Here is a 12053-nt window from a genome sequence, read left to right on the forward strand (position 1 = left end):
GGCTGAGTACCTGGCATTTGCTCCTATGGATCCCATTCATGCACCTAGCTCTACATTACTTTGGGCCTTCCCTGTGCTCTGGCAGCTGGGACCTGTCACATACCAATTAAAATTACCACCAACATTCAAGATTCACAATGTATTTAATGTATTATTACTTAAGCCAGTGGTACTCTCATGCCCTCTGAGGCATTACCTGAACCACAGAATGTGACTGTCAACAGAGATAGAGTATACAAAGCTGATGAGGTGTTGGACTCCTGCTGTAGGAGGCAAAAGAATTGCATATCTGCTTTTTTGAAAAAAACTATGGTCCAGAAGAAAATTCCTGGGGGCCAGCCTCCAATATTTTGGACTGCAACCTCTTGAGAGACTTTCATTGTTGGTACTCCAAGACACCCAAAGCCTCAGAGAGGGGGCTTAAGAGGGGGGGTACTGTTATGTTTGGCAGTTCGTGGGCCTCTCCCTTGGCCTGACCTCAGATATGCTCAACCACCGCCTGCCACCGACCACTGCCTTCTACTGGATATGCTTGTCTGCTGCCTGCCACCAACCACTCTCTGTTCCTGGTTACACTTGACCTCCACCTGCTATTGATCACTGCCTGTTCATGCATATGCTTGACTTCCACCTCTCTATGACTCTGTTATCCAAGGACCTCCACTGCAGCCATCAGCAGAGACATCACTTAAGACCTGCTGACACTGGTACCCAAAGGCTCAACCTGAGGGGAATGAGGGATGGTATAGGGGAAGCTCCAGCTGGGTCTCTGCCTCATCTGGGTCTACCTGCTGATGGTGGGAACCTGCAGGGCTCCTCCTTTCAGGTGTGCCAATCCTGCCTCAGCCCAAGGATTCGCAAATGTAAGCCATGCAAATGAAGGACCATCTTGCTAAAATGCATATCCCCTTCGTAGGATGTATAATTTACTTTATCCCTCAGCAAAGGAAAAGAGGGCACATTCTCACAGGACAAGCAGGATGGTAGTCCTCACACATGGGTGACATCATAGGATGGAGCCCAATCACGGAACACTTCTGTCAAAGTTTCCAGAACTTTGACTGGCCCCTACTGGGCATGCCCAGCATGGCACTAACCCTGCAGCCAGCAGGGTTCCCCCTTCAGTTTTCTTTTTTTCTGTGCAGCAGTAGCCATGCAGTTAAGGAGCTCTGCAGAAATTCCTGAAAGGAATTTTCCTCACGGAATTACTAAAATTTAATTTACCCCACAGGGGTCCCTCCTTCAACTTTTTCAAGCCGCGGTACTCCAGTAAGTTTTTTACCCATTTTCCATCAATTACCATCGAGTTTGGCCCTCACGGCCTACTGGCCGTCGACCGTACCACAGCTCAATTTTTTCATGGCCATGGCGTCGGGGTTACACCGGTGCCCCAGTAATCACACCATGCCCATCACAGACCCCCACAAAGTCTGTGAAATGTGTCTCGGATGTGAGCACAATGTCCTAACCTGCACCAAATGTACCCTAATGACACCAAAAGGTCGCAAGGCTAGAATGGAGAAAATGGAACTTCTCTTCCATGCTCAAACCCCGACGCTGTCTATTGCATCGATGTCATCATAACTGGCATCATCAACTTCGCGCAAGTATCGACCTCCAGCCGGTGACCGTCTGGCATTGATGACTTCTTGGCCTTTAACACCCTCTACTCCCCCTCAGGACCGCGGGGATCGTAGAGATAAAGATCGCCACTGGCATCGAAAATCCCGGGCCATCAAGGGAGTGAAATTATCGACCTCACCATCGTCCGAGCCACCGTTGAAGAAACCCCATCCAGAAAAGGCACCAACCTTTTCGGCGACCGGGTCACCGAGGCAACCCTCACCCGACAGGGTATCAGGAGCCGCGACTCCGCCTTTAATGGTGGTCCCTCTGGCTATACCTCTGCCTCCTTCTTCTGTTCCAGAGCCAGGGCTGCTTGCTCCAGGTCTCCAAGAAGAACTGGACCAGATGGTTCAGGAGGCCATCAACAAGGCAATGCATCGACTCCAAGTTCCTCTGGCACCGACACCGGTACCGATTGTGGAACTGACCACCGACCCGATTCCAGCAGCGTTGGCACTGCTGCTCTCGAGGATGGAAGCACACATGGGCACTTTTCCACTGATGGACCCTGGGTCACCGATGGCTCCGGTACCCTCCCTGCTTACTTTGTCATCGGGAGGAGAAACACCGTTCCACATCCCTCCAACGGGAGTTCTGCCGATGCCTCAGTCTTCGATGCCGATGCGTCCGTCGGCGCCACCAAGCCATCCATCGATGCCCTCAATGCCTGTACTGGTTCCTTCGATGCCTTCATCGGTGCCTCCAGTTATTCCTTTGAGTCCTTTGGAGCCAAGACCAGGACCTTCAGGGATCCCACCGCCCCGTCCTTCTCTAGTCCCTAGAGGAGCAGGTGCTGGTCCCTATGATACCTGGACTGATGATTCTTCACCAGACCCTGATGATTTGCCTTCACCACCTTCACCTACTGAAAGCAGAAAGCATTCTCCTCCAGAGGACCTTTCCTTTATAAATTTTGTGAAGGAGATGTCTGAATTAGTTCCTTTCCAATTACAGATGGAACAGGACGATAGGCATCAAATAATGGAGTTGCTACAATTCCTGGATGCTCCCAAGGAAATAACCTCCATCCCTATCCATCAGGTTCTTCAGGATCTCCTCGAAAAGAATTGGGAACATCCTGGCTCTGTTGCTCCAGTCAACACAAAAGCTGACACCACCTATCTCGTACAGTCAGCTCCAGGCTTTCACAAACCTCAATTGGATCACCAATCTGTGGTTGTAGAATCTGCCCAGAAAAGAGCAAGGAGATCAAAACCTCACAATTCCTTTCCCCCAGGCAAGGAACAGAATTTTCTAGATGCCATTGGTTGCCGTGTCTTCCAAGGATCAATGCTCATCTACAGAATTGCCTCTTATCAGCTCTATATGACCCAATATAATAGGGTGTTATTTAAGCAGATACAAGACTTGACAGACTCCCTGCCTCAGCAATTTCAAGATCAACTCCAAACCCTAGTAAACAAGGGTTTTGAGGCAGGCAAGCATGAGATCAGATCATCTTACGATATCTTTGACACTCTACCAGGGTATCTGCAGCTACTATCTTGGCAAGACGATGGGCCTGGCTCAAGTCTTCTGACCTTCGCCCTGAAGTACAAGATAGATTATCCAACCTGCCTTGTGTAGGTGATAATCTGTTTTGCGAGCAGATTCAATGAATGGTGGCGAAACTCAAAGACCATCATGAGACCATAAGACAGCTCTCTCTGATGCCTTCTGAGTACTCTTCAAAACAGCCCTTCTGAAAGGACTCTAAGAAGTCATTCTTCTGCCCGAAGAAATCCTACCCGCCACCAGCTAGAACCCATTCTACGAGACCGTTTCAAAAAACCCAGTCTCGTCAGACACGAAAACAAAAACCTCAAGCAGCTCCTCAAGCAGGTCCTGCTTCCGGTTTTTGACTCCTGCATAGAGAGCAGCAGCCAGCTTCCATTGCCCCACATACCAGTGGGAGGTCGATTGTGACATTTCCACAACAGGTGGCACTCAACCACCTCAGACCAGTGGTGATAATTGCTCAGGGTTATCATCTGAACTTTCTCTCCATTCCACCAGACTCCCCACCTCTACCGACATAAAGAACATCCGATCACTCCATCCTTCTGGAACAGGAGGTCTCCCTCCTCCTCCAGTCCAACGCAATAGAACCAGTACCCTACTCTCAGCATGGCCTAGGGTTCTATTCCCGGTACTTTCTAATCCCCAAAAAATCAGGGGTATTCGTCCAATTCTGGACCTACGTGCCCTCAACAAGTACCTCCAGCGAGAGAAGTTCTAAATGGTAACCTTGGGATCTCTTATTCATCTTCTACAGAGAGGAGACTGGCTCTGCTCTCTCGATCTCCAGGATGCATACACTCATATTGCGCTAACTCCATCTCATCGCAAATACCTAAGGTTTCTAATAGGCCCCAAGCACTATCAGTACCGAGTGCTTTCATTCGGCCTCGCGTCTGCACCTCGAGTCTTCACAAAATGCCTCGTCGTAGTTGCAGCCTTCCTCAGGACTCAAGGTGTGTACGTCTACCCCTATCTAGATGATTGTTGAATCAGGGCTCCCACTCAGCAAGCTGCTCTGTCGTCCCTATCTCTTACCTTACACACTCTAATTTCGCTCGGATTTCTCGTCAACTACGACAAATCCTACTTAGTCCCATCTCAAACCTTATCGTTCATTGGGCAGACTTGGACACCTTGCAGGCAAAGGCTTTTCTGCCTCGACAGTGAGCTCTCACTCTCGTGTCTCTTGCATACCAGCTGCAGTCTCAGCACTCCACGACTGCACACCACTTTTTCATCCTCTTTGGACACATGGCGTCCTCAGTACAGCTTACTCCAATGGCCCGCTTGGCCATGAGAGACATGCAGTGGACTCTAAGGTCACAATGGACTCAATCCATTCAGCCCATGTCAACCATTGTCCACGTAACCGACTCACTCTGTCAGTCTCTTGCCTGTTGGAGAAATCAGGTCAATCTCCTCCAAGGCTTGCCCTTCCAGGCTCCAGACCCTCAAATAACTCTCACCACCGATGCTTCCAACCTTGGCTGGGGAGCCCATGTGGCCGATCTACAGACACAAGGATCTTGGTCTCCAGAGGAAGACAAACACCAAATAAATTTCCTGGAGCTTCGAGCAATCAGATATTCTCTCAGGGTGTTTCAGGATCGCTTCTCCAATCAAGTCATCCTGATCCAGATGGACAGCCAGGTGGCCATGTGGTACATCAACAAACAGAGAAGGATGGACTCCTACCTTCTGTGTCAGGAAGCTGCACAGATATGGGCGGAGGCCCTCTCCCACTCGATTTACCTCAGGGCCACCTACTTGCCGGGAGTGGACAATGTGTTGGCAGACAAGCTGAATCGCACCTTTCAACCGCACGAGTGGCCTCTCAACCCCTCAGTAGCAAACTCGATTTTCTATCAATGGGGTTATCCTCAAATAGACCTTTTTGCATCACCTCAAAACCGCAAAGTAGAGAACTTCTGCTCTCTTGCAGCCAACACTATCAGCCAAGGGACACATTCTCTCTCTCATGGACAACCGGTCTCCTATATGCATTCCCTCCACTTTCACTTCTCTTGAAGACTCTCATGAAGTTACGTCAGGACAAGGGAACCATGATCCTGATAGCACCTCACTGGCCACGCCAAGTGTGGTTTCCAATACTTTAGGATCTCTTCATTCGCAGGCACATTCCCTTGGGAATGGACCCGCTCGTAATCATTCAAAACGGCGGGTGCCTACGCCACCCCAATCTTCAAGCCTTGTCCCTGATGGTATGGATGTTGAAAGGTTATCTTTAGCCACTTAACCTTTCTGAACCAGTTTCCCATGTCCTGATTGCTTCACGGAAGCCTTCCATGAGAAAATCTTATTCTTACAAATGGAACAGGTTTACATCATGGTGCTCTTCTCAGTCCCTTGACCCCTTTACCTGTCCAATCATGAATTTCTGGACTATCTCTGGCACTTGTCAGAGTCAGGTCTAAAAACTTCCTCCATCAGGATGCATGTCAGTGCGGAAGCTGCCTTCCATAAAGGTGTTGGGGATGTTCCCATATCAATACAACCCCTTGTAACACATTTTTTGAAGGGCTTGCTTCACCTCAACCCTCCTTTGCGTCCTCCGGACCCATCTTGGGACCTGAACCTAGTTTTGGGTCGGCTCATGAAACTACCATTCGAGCCTCTTCAATCCGGTGTACTTTGATATCTCACATGGAAAGTGATTTTCCTTTTCGCAATCGATTCTGCTCACAGAGTTAGTGAATTACAGGCTCTAATTACCTATCCGCCTTACACTAAACTTCTGATTGACCGGGGAGTACTCCGCACTCACCCTAAATTCTTGCCTAAGGTAGTTTCGGAATTTCATCTCAATCAATCCATTATACTACCTACTTTTTTTCCCAGGCCCCATTCCAATCCAGGAGAGCAGGCTCTGCATACCCTTGCCTGCAAACGTGCTCTAGTGTTCTACCTAGAGCATACAGCTGCCCACAAGAGAAGCACTCAATTGTTTTTCTCTTTCCATCCTATCAAATTGGGGCAGTCTGTGGGTAATCAGACTCTCTCCTCCTGGTTGGCGGACTGCATATCCTTTTCCTATCAGCAAGCATGCATTCCACTTCAAGACCGTGTTAAAGCACACTCTGTGAGGGCCATGGCAACTTCAATAGCACACCTATGCTCAGTGCCACTTCCTGACATTTTTAGGGCTGCCACCTGGAGTTCTCTCCATACCTTTACAGCCCATTATTGCTTAGACAAAGCCAGAAGGCAAGATTCCATCTTCGGCCAGTCTGTCTTGCGCAACCTATTTACAACGTGACGTACCAACACCCTTCTGCCTGCCTGGGAGGGTTCAGGATGCCCTCGGCCAAATTTCATCCCAGGCCTAGTGCCTTGCATGCCTGAGTACATTTGGTGCATACTCGGACATCCTCAGCTCGGTACTCACCCATATGTGAGGACTACCATCCTGCTTGTCCTGTGAGAAAGCAAATGTTGCTTTCCTGTAACAGGTGTTCTCACAGGACAGCAGGATGTTAGTCCTCACGAAACCCGCCCGCCGCCCCACGGTGTTGGATTCATAACGTTTTCTTATTTTATTTTAGGCACTACCTGTAGCTTTTTAACAAGACTGAAGGGGGACCCCTTCTGGCTGCAGGGTTAGTGCCATGCTGGGCATGCCCAGTAGGGGCCAGTCAAAGTTCTGGAAACTTTGACAGAAGTGTTCCGTGATTGAGCTCCATCCTGATGATGTCACCCATATGTGAGGACTAACATCCTGCTGTCCTGTGAGAACACCTGTTACAAGTAAGCAACATTTGCTCTATAACGTTATCAATTGTGGTTGAAACAAATACATATAGGTGGGTTCTGAGGACAAAGATGAAAGAAATATGTGGAAGCCAATGCCATCCCTTCCAGGAAGGTTTGCTTGTTCTTAAATACAACTCCCATGACTTGAGGTCTTAACCTACAAATATGAATACTGCTCACATAATATTTGTGTTTTTGTACTTGTAACTATGGATTATTTCAGTAGTTTTGTGTTCCAAAGAGGTGACAGGTGAGTGTACATAAGTAGAATAGCACTTGTGCTCTGCACAGTCCTCCAACATACTCTTGACTAAAATGAGAGATGTGCATTGATGGGGGAAGAGGGTATGGAGAAGGGGAGCAACAAGTAGGGGAGGAATCAGGGCAAAGGTTCCCTATACTGTAAATATGTTAACTCATTCAAGTGTAGGTGCAAATGGTACCCCCATGGAATGTATTTTCACTCTTAGTTTAAACTTTCAAAAAAACTGAGTGAGAAGGACATAGATAATACTTATTTGGATGCTGTTACTTTACAGTTGCAATGATTTACAGCAATGCCCTTGGCCAGTACTTAACAAAAACTGCATGTGAAATGTCTGGTGGGGAGGGGTCAGTCTTTCCTTAGTGCATTATCTTTGCACAGGGGCAAAAGATCTCCATTAACAGTAGCATAGCTGTAGGTTAGAGGCCAGTGTAAATCTAAGTGGTGAATAAAACGGAAAATGTCATAATGCCTCTGTATCGCTCCATGGTGATACTGCACCTTGAATACTGTGTACAATTCTGGTCGCTGCATCTCAAAAAAGATATAATTGAGATGGAGAAGGTACAGAGAAGGGCTACCAAAATGATAAGGGGAATGGAAAGCTCCCCTATGAGGAAAGACTAAAGAGGTTAGGACTTTTCAGCTTGGAGAAGAGACGGCTGAGGGCGGACATGATAGAGGTGTTTAAAATCTTGAGAGGTCTAGAACGGGTAGATGTGAATCGTTTTTTTACTGTTTCGGATAATAGAAAGACTAGGGGGCACTCCATGAAGTTAGCATGTGGCACATTTAAAACTAATCGGAGAAAGTTCTTTTTCACTCAACACACAATTAAACTCTGAAATTTGTTGCCAGAGGATGAGGTTAGTGCAATTAGTATAGCTGTGTTTAAAAAAGGATTGGATAAGTTCTTGGAGAAGCCCATTACCTGCTATTAAGTTCACTTAGGGGCAGATTTTATAAATCTGCGCACATGCGTACTTTTGTTCGCGCACCAGGTGCGAAAAAGAATACTCGGGATTTCAATAGATACGCGCGTAGCCATTAAAATCCGGGGTCGGCGTGCACAAGGCTGCCAAAAATCGGCAGCCTGTGTGCGCCGACCCGCGTAGCCTGCCTCCGTTCCCTCCGAGGCTGCTCTGAAATCGGAGCTGCCTCGGAGGGAACTTTCCTTCGCCCTCCCCCCACCTTCCTTTCCCTTCCCCTGGCCCTATCTACCCCCCCCACCTCTATCACGAAAGTTACGCCTGCTCTAAGCAGGCGTAACTTTGCGTGCGCCGGGCCGTCTGCCGCACCCCATGTTCCGGTCTGGGGGCTGGTCTGGAGGCCGCGGCCACACCCCAGAATGCCCCCGGGCCAAAACCATGCCCATAGTGCTGCCCCCGGATGATGCGCTGAACGCATCATGCCCCCTCTACACGCCCCCGATGACGCGCGGATCGCGACACGCCTCCCCGAAATGCCCCCCCCCCCCAGGAAAGCCCCAGGACTTACGCATATCCCGGGGCTTTGCACGCGCCGGAAGCCTATGCAACATAGGGTCGGCGCGCGCAGGGGGTGTTTGGGCCAGGTTTTCGGGGGGTACGCACATATCTTACGCGCATACCCCTTTGAAAATCTGGCCCTTAGAGAATAGCTACTGCCATTAGCAATGGTAACATGGAATAGACTTAGTTTTTGGGTACATGCCAGGTTCTTTTGGCCTGGATTGGCCACTGTTGTGAACAGGATGCTGGGCTTGATGGACCCTTGGTCTGACCCAGTATGGCATTTTCTTATGTTCTTATGTTCTTATGTTGTGAGTATCTTAAAAGTGAAAACATGACCGGTTGGGGAGTCTGGGTGAAAACGTGTGAATTTCAGACTGAAGAGCCTTGAGGGTCTTCATAAGCTGCAGATAAACTGGGTGAACTGGTAGACTAATTGGTAAAACTGGTTAATTCATTGCCACGTGCATGTTAGAAAATCTCCTGACTTACTTGTGTAAAAGCTGACTTATGGGGGATAAATGCATCTAAATGATGTGAGTAATATCTACTTGCATATCCCTTTATAATTTGATATACAAATAATCAGTTATATCATTTGCACATATTTAATTGGCTAAATTCTGACTTATCCAGCTAAGTAGCGCCTTTGCCACGACTTAGAAGGACATCTTTGAACATATTTGGATAAGTAGCAATATTTATCTCACTATATTCAGATTTATCTGGCTAAGTAGCAGAAGGCACTACTAAGCTGGATAAGTCTGAAAAACGCTACTTGTCCGTCTAAGTATGGGCGCTCTCCATTGCTGGCCCCATGCATTGGAATGCACTTTCGACCCACCTCAGTCTAGACCATGCATGACAAAATTCAGATCCCAATTAAAAACCTGGCTTTTCAAACAAGCCTTCCCCCAAAACCCTTAGCAGCCCTCATTCTATGTCATGTGATAATTGTATATGCCCTTTTATATTAACTAGGAATGTGAATTGTGTGCTTGATCGTCTTAATGATCGGGTTCGGCTAGAGGGATAAATAAAATCTGATCGGTGGTGATGTGAATCGGAATCGGTTCCGATTCACATCGTTAATTTTTTTTTAGTGAGGCCCGATCCTTTAAAATTGACCCCTTACCTTCCCCCACCCTCCCAAACCCCCCCCCCCCAAAACTTTTTACGAGTACCTGGTGGTCTAGTGGGGGCTCGGGGACCGATCTCCTGCTCTTGGGCTATCGGCGCCATTTTGGCTGCCACTCAAAAATGGTGCCGATGGCCCGATAAAAAAAACAAACCACCTGACCCCTTAAAAATGACCCCTTAGCTTCCCCCACCCTCCCGAGCCCCCCCAAAACATTTTAAAATTACCTGGTGGTCTAGTGGTGGTCCCGGGAGCGATCTCCCATTCTCGGGCCGTCGGCTGCCACTCATAATGATGGCGCCGATGGCCCTTTGCCCTTACAATGTGGCAGGGTATCCATGCCATTGGCCGGCCCCTGTCACATGGTAGGAGCACTGGATGCCACCCATCTTTATGATGGCGGCGGCAATCTGTAAAGATGGCGCCAGCCAGCCAGTGCTCCTACCATGTGACAGGGGCTGGCCAATGGCACGGATACCTTGTCACATGGTAAGGGCAAAGGGCCATCGGCGCCATCTTTATGAGTGGGAGCCGAGGGCCCGAGAACGGGAGATCGCTCCCGGGACAGGGTATCCGTGCCATTGGCCGGCCCCTGTCACATACTAGGAGCACTGGATGGCCGGCGCCATCTTTACGATGGCGGCGGCCATCTTTAAAGATGGCGCCACCCATCTTTACAATGGCGGCGGCCATCTTTAAAGATGGCGCTGGCCAGCCAGTGCTCCTACCATGTGACAGGGGCCGGCCAATGGCACGGATACCCTGTCACATGGTAAGGGCAAAGGGCCATCGGCGCCATCTTTATGAGTGGGAGCCGAGGGCCCGAGAACTGGAGATCGCTCCCGGGACCACCACTAGACCACCAGGTAATTTTAAAATGTTTTGGGGGGCTCGGGAGGGTGGGGGAAGCTAAGGGGGTCATTTTTAAAGGGTCGGGTGGGTTTTTTTTTTTTATCGGACCATCGGCGCCATTTTTGAGTGGCAGCCAAAATGGCGCTGATGGCCCGAGAGTGGGAGATCAGTCCCCGTGTCCCCACTGGACCACCAGGTACTCGTAAAAAGTTTTGGGGGGTTCGGGAGGGTGGGGGAAGGTAGGGATTAGTTTTATAGGGTCAGGGTGGGTTTAGGGGTTGTTTTGGTGTGCCGGTTTTCCCGCCCCCCCTCCCCCGATTTACGATTTTTCATGATAAATTGGGGGAATTTCTATTGTATCGCGACTCAACGATTTTTGATGATTTAAAAAATATCTGACGATTTTTTTAAATCGTCAAAAAACGATTCACATCCCTAATATTAACATGTTACATTTGCCTGGTTACTGTTTACTTTTGTTATTAATTATGCCTGTTGCAATTGCTCCTTTCTGTCCTGCTTTCCTTTGGTTCGTTGTATCCCCTTCCCAACGCCCTGTTCTTTGTAATTTTCATTTCTATAGTTCGCTGTAAACTGATATGATGTCTCCACGAATATCTGTATAAAAGCCTCTTTTTATAAATAAATAAATAAATAACGCTTTTCGGACTTATTCAGGTATGTAAGATTACCCGATAAGTAAAAAAGAAAACATTACTTAGTCGGATAAGCTCAAAATCCCTCTCCGATTCCACACCTCCTCCAGACCAGTAAGACAAGCCTATAAAAACAACCTACATACACTACCGATGAAGTCAGCATTAAGCAAAAGAGCCTTCTCTACAGCGGGCCCCAAAATCTGGAACTCTCTCCCACCAGAACTCAGAGCAGTGCAATGCTCATCTACATTTAAAAAAAGACTCAAGACTTGGTTGTTCAACCAAGCTTTCCCATAACAGCTTCCTGTGGAACATCTCGGCCAATGATTACCCACCTGAGAGCTATTTAGATCATCTATAGTACTCACTTAATCTATGGCAGTCGAAGACATAACCTAGTCTTATAATTAGCAACTGTTTATTTAACCTACATTAGGCACTGTATCTTTTACTTATACCTATATTAGGCAATGTATCTTTACTGGTTAACCCCATATTTACTTATCCAAGTTATATCAACCTGTTCTTTGTAAGACATTTACTTGTCAATGTTATTGTTCTGTTAAAATGTAAACCGAATTGATCAGTAATTCTGTTATTGGAAAGTCGGTATATAAAAATGCTAAATAAATAAATAAATAAATAAGTCTAACAGCTCCACTTATCTGGCTAGCATATCTAGCCAAAATTGTTGCGATTTTTGATTTATCTGACTTAAGGTGGAAAAGTAG

General features: G+C 47.8%; 1 protein-coding gene across 1 annotated transcript in view; it reads left to right on the plus strand.

Annotated features, from left to right (window-relative positions):
* KCNH8 (potassium voltage-gated channel subfamily H member 8) overlaps positions 1-12053 on the plus strand; it is a 988350-nt gene that overhangs the window by 259447 nt on the left and 716850 nt on the right. The window lies entirely within an intron of this gene.

The sequence above is a fragment of the Rhinatrema bivittatum genome, chromosome 2, assembly GCF_901001135.1.
Source record: "Rhinatrema bivittatum chromosome 2, aRhiBiv1.1, whole genome shotgun sequence".
NCBI lineage: Eukaryota > Metazoa > Chordata > Amphibia > Gymnophiona > Rhinatrematidae > Rhinatrema > Rhinatrema bivittatum.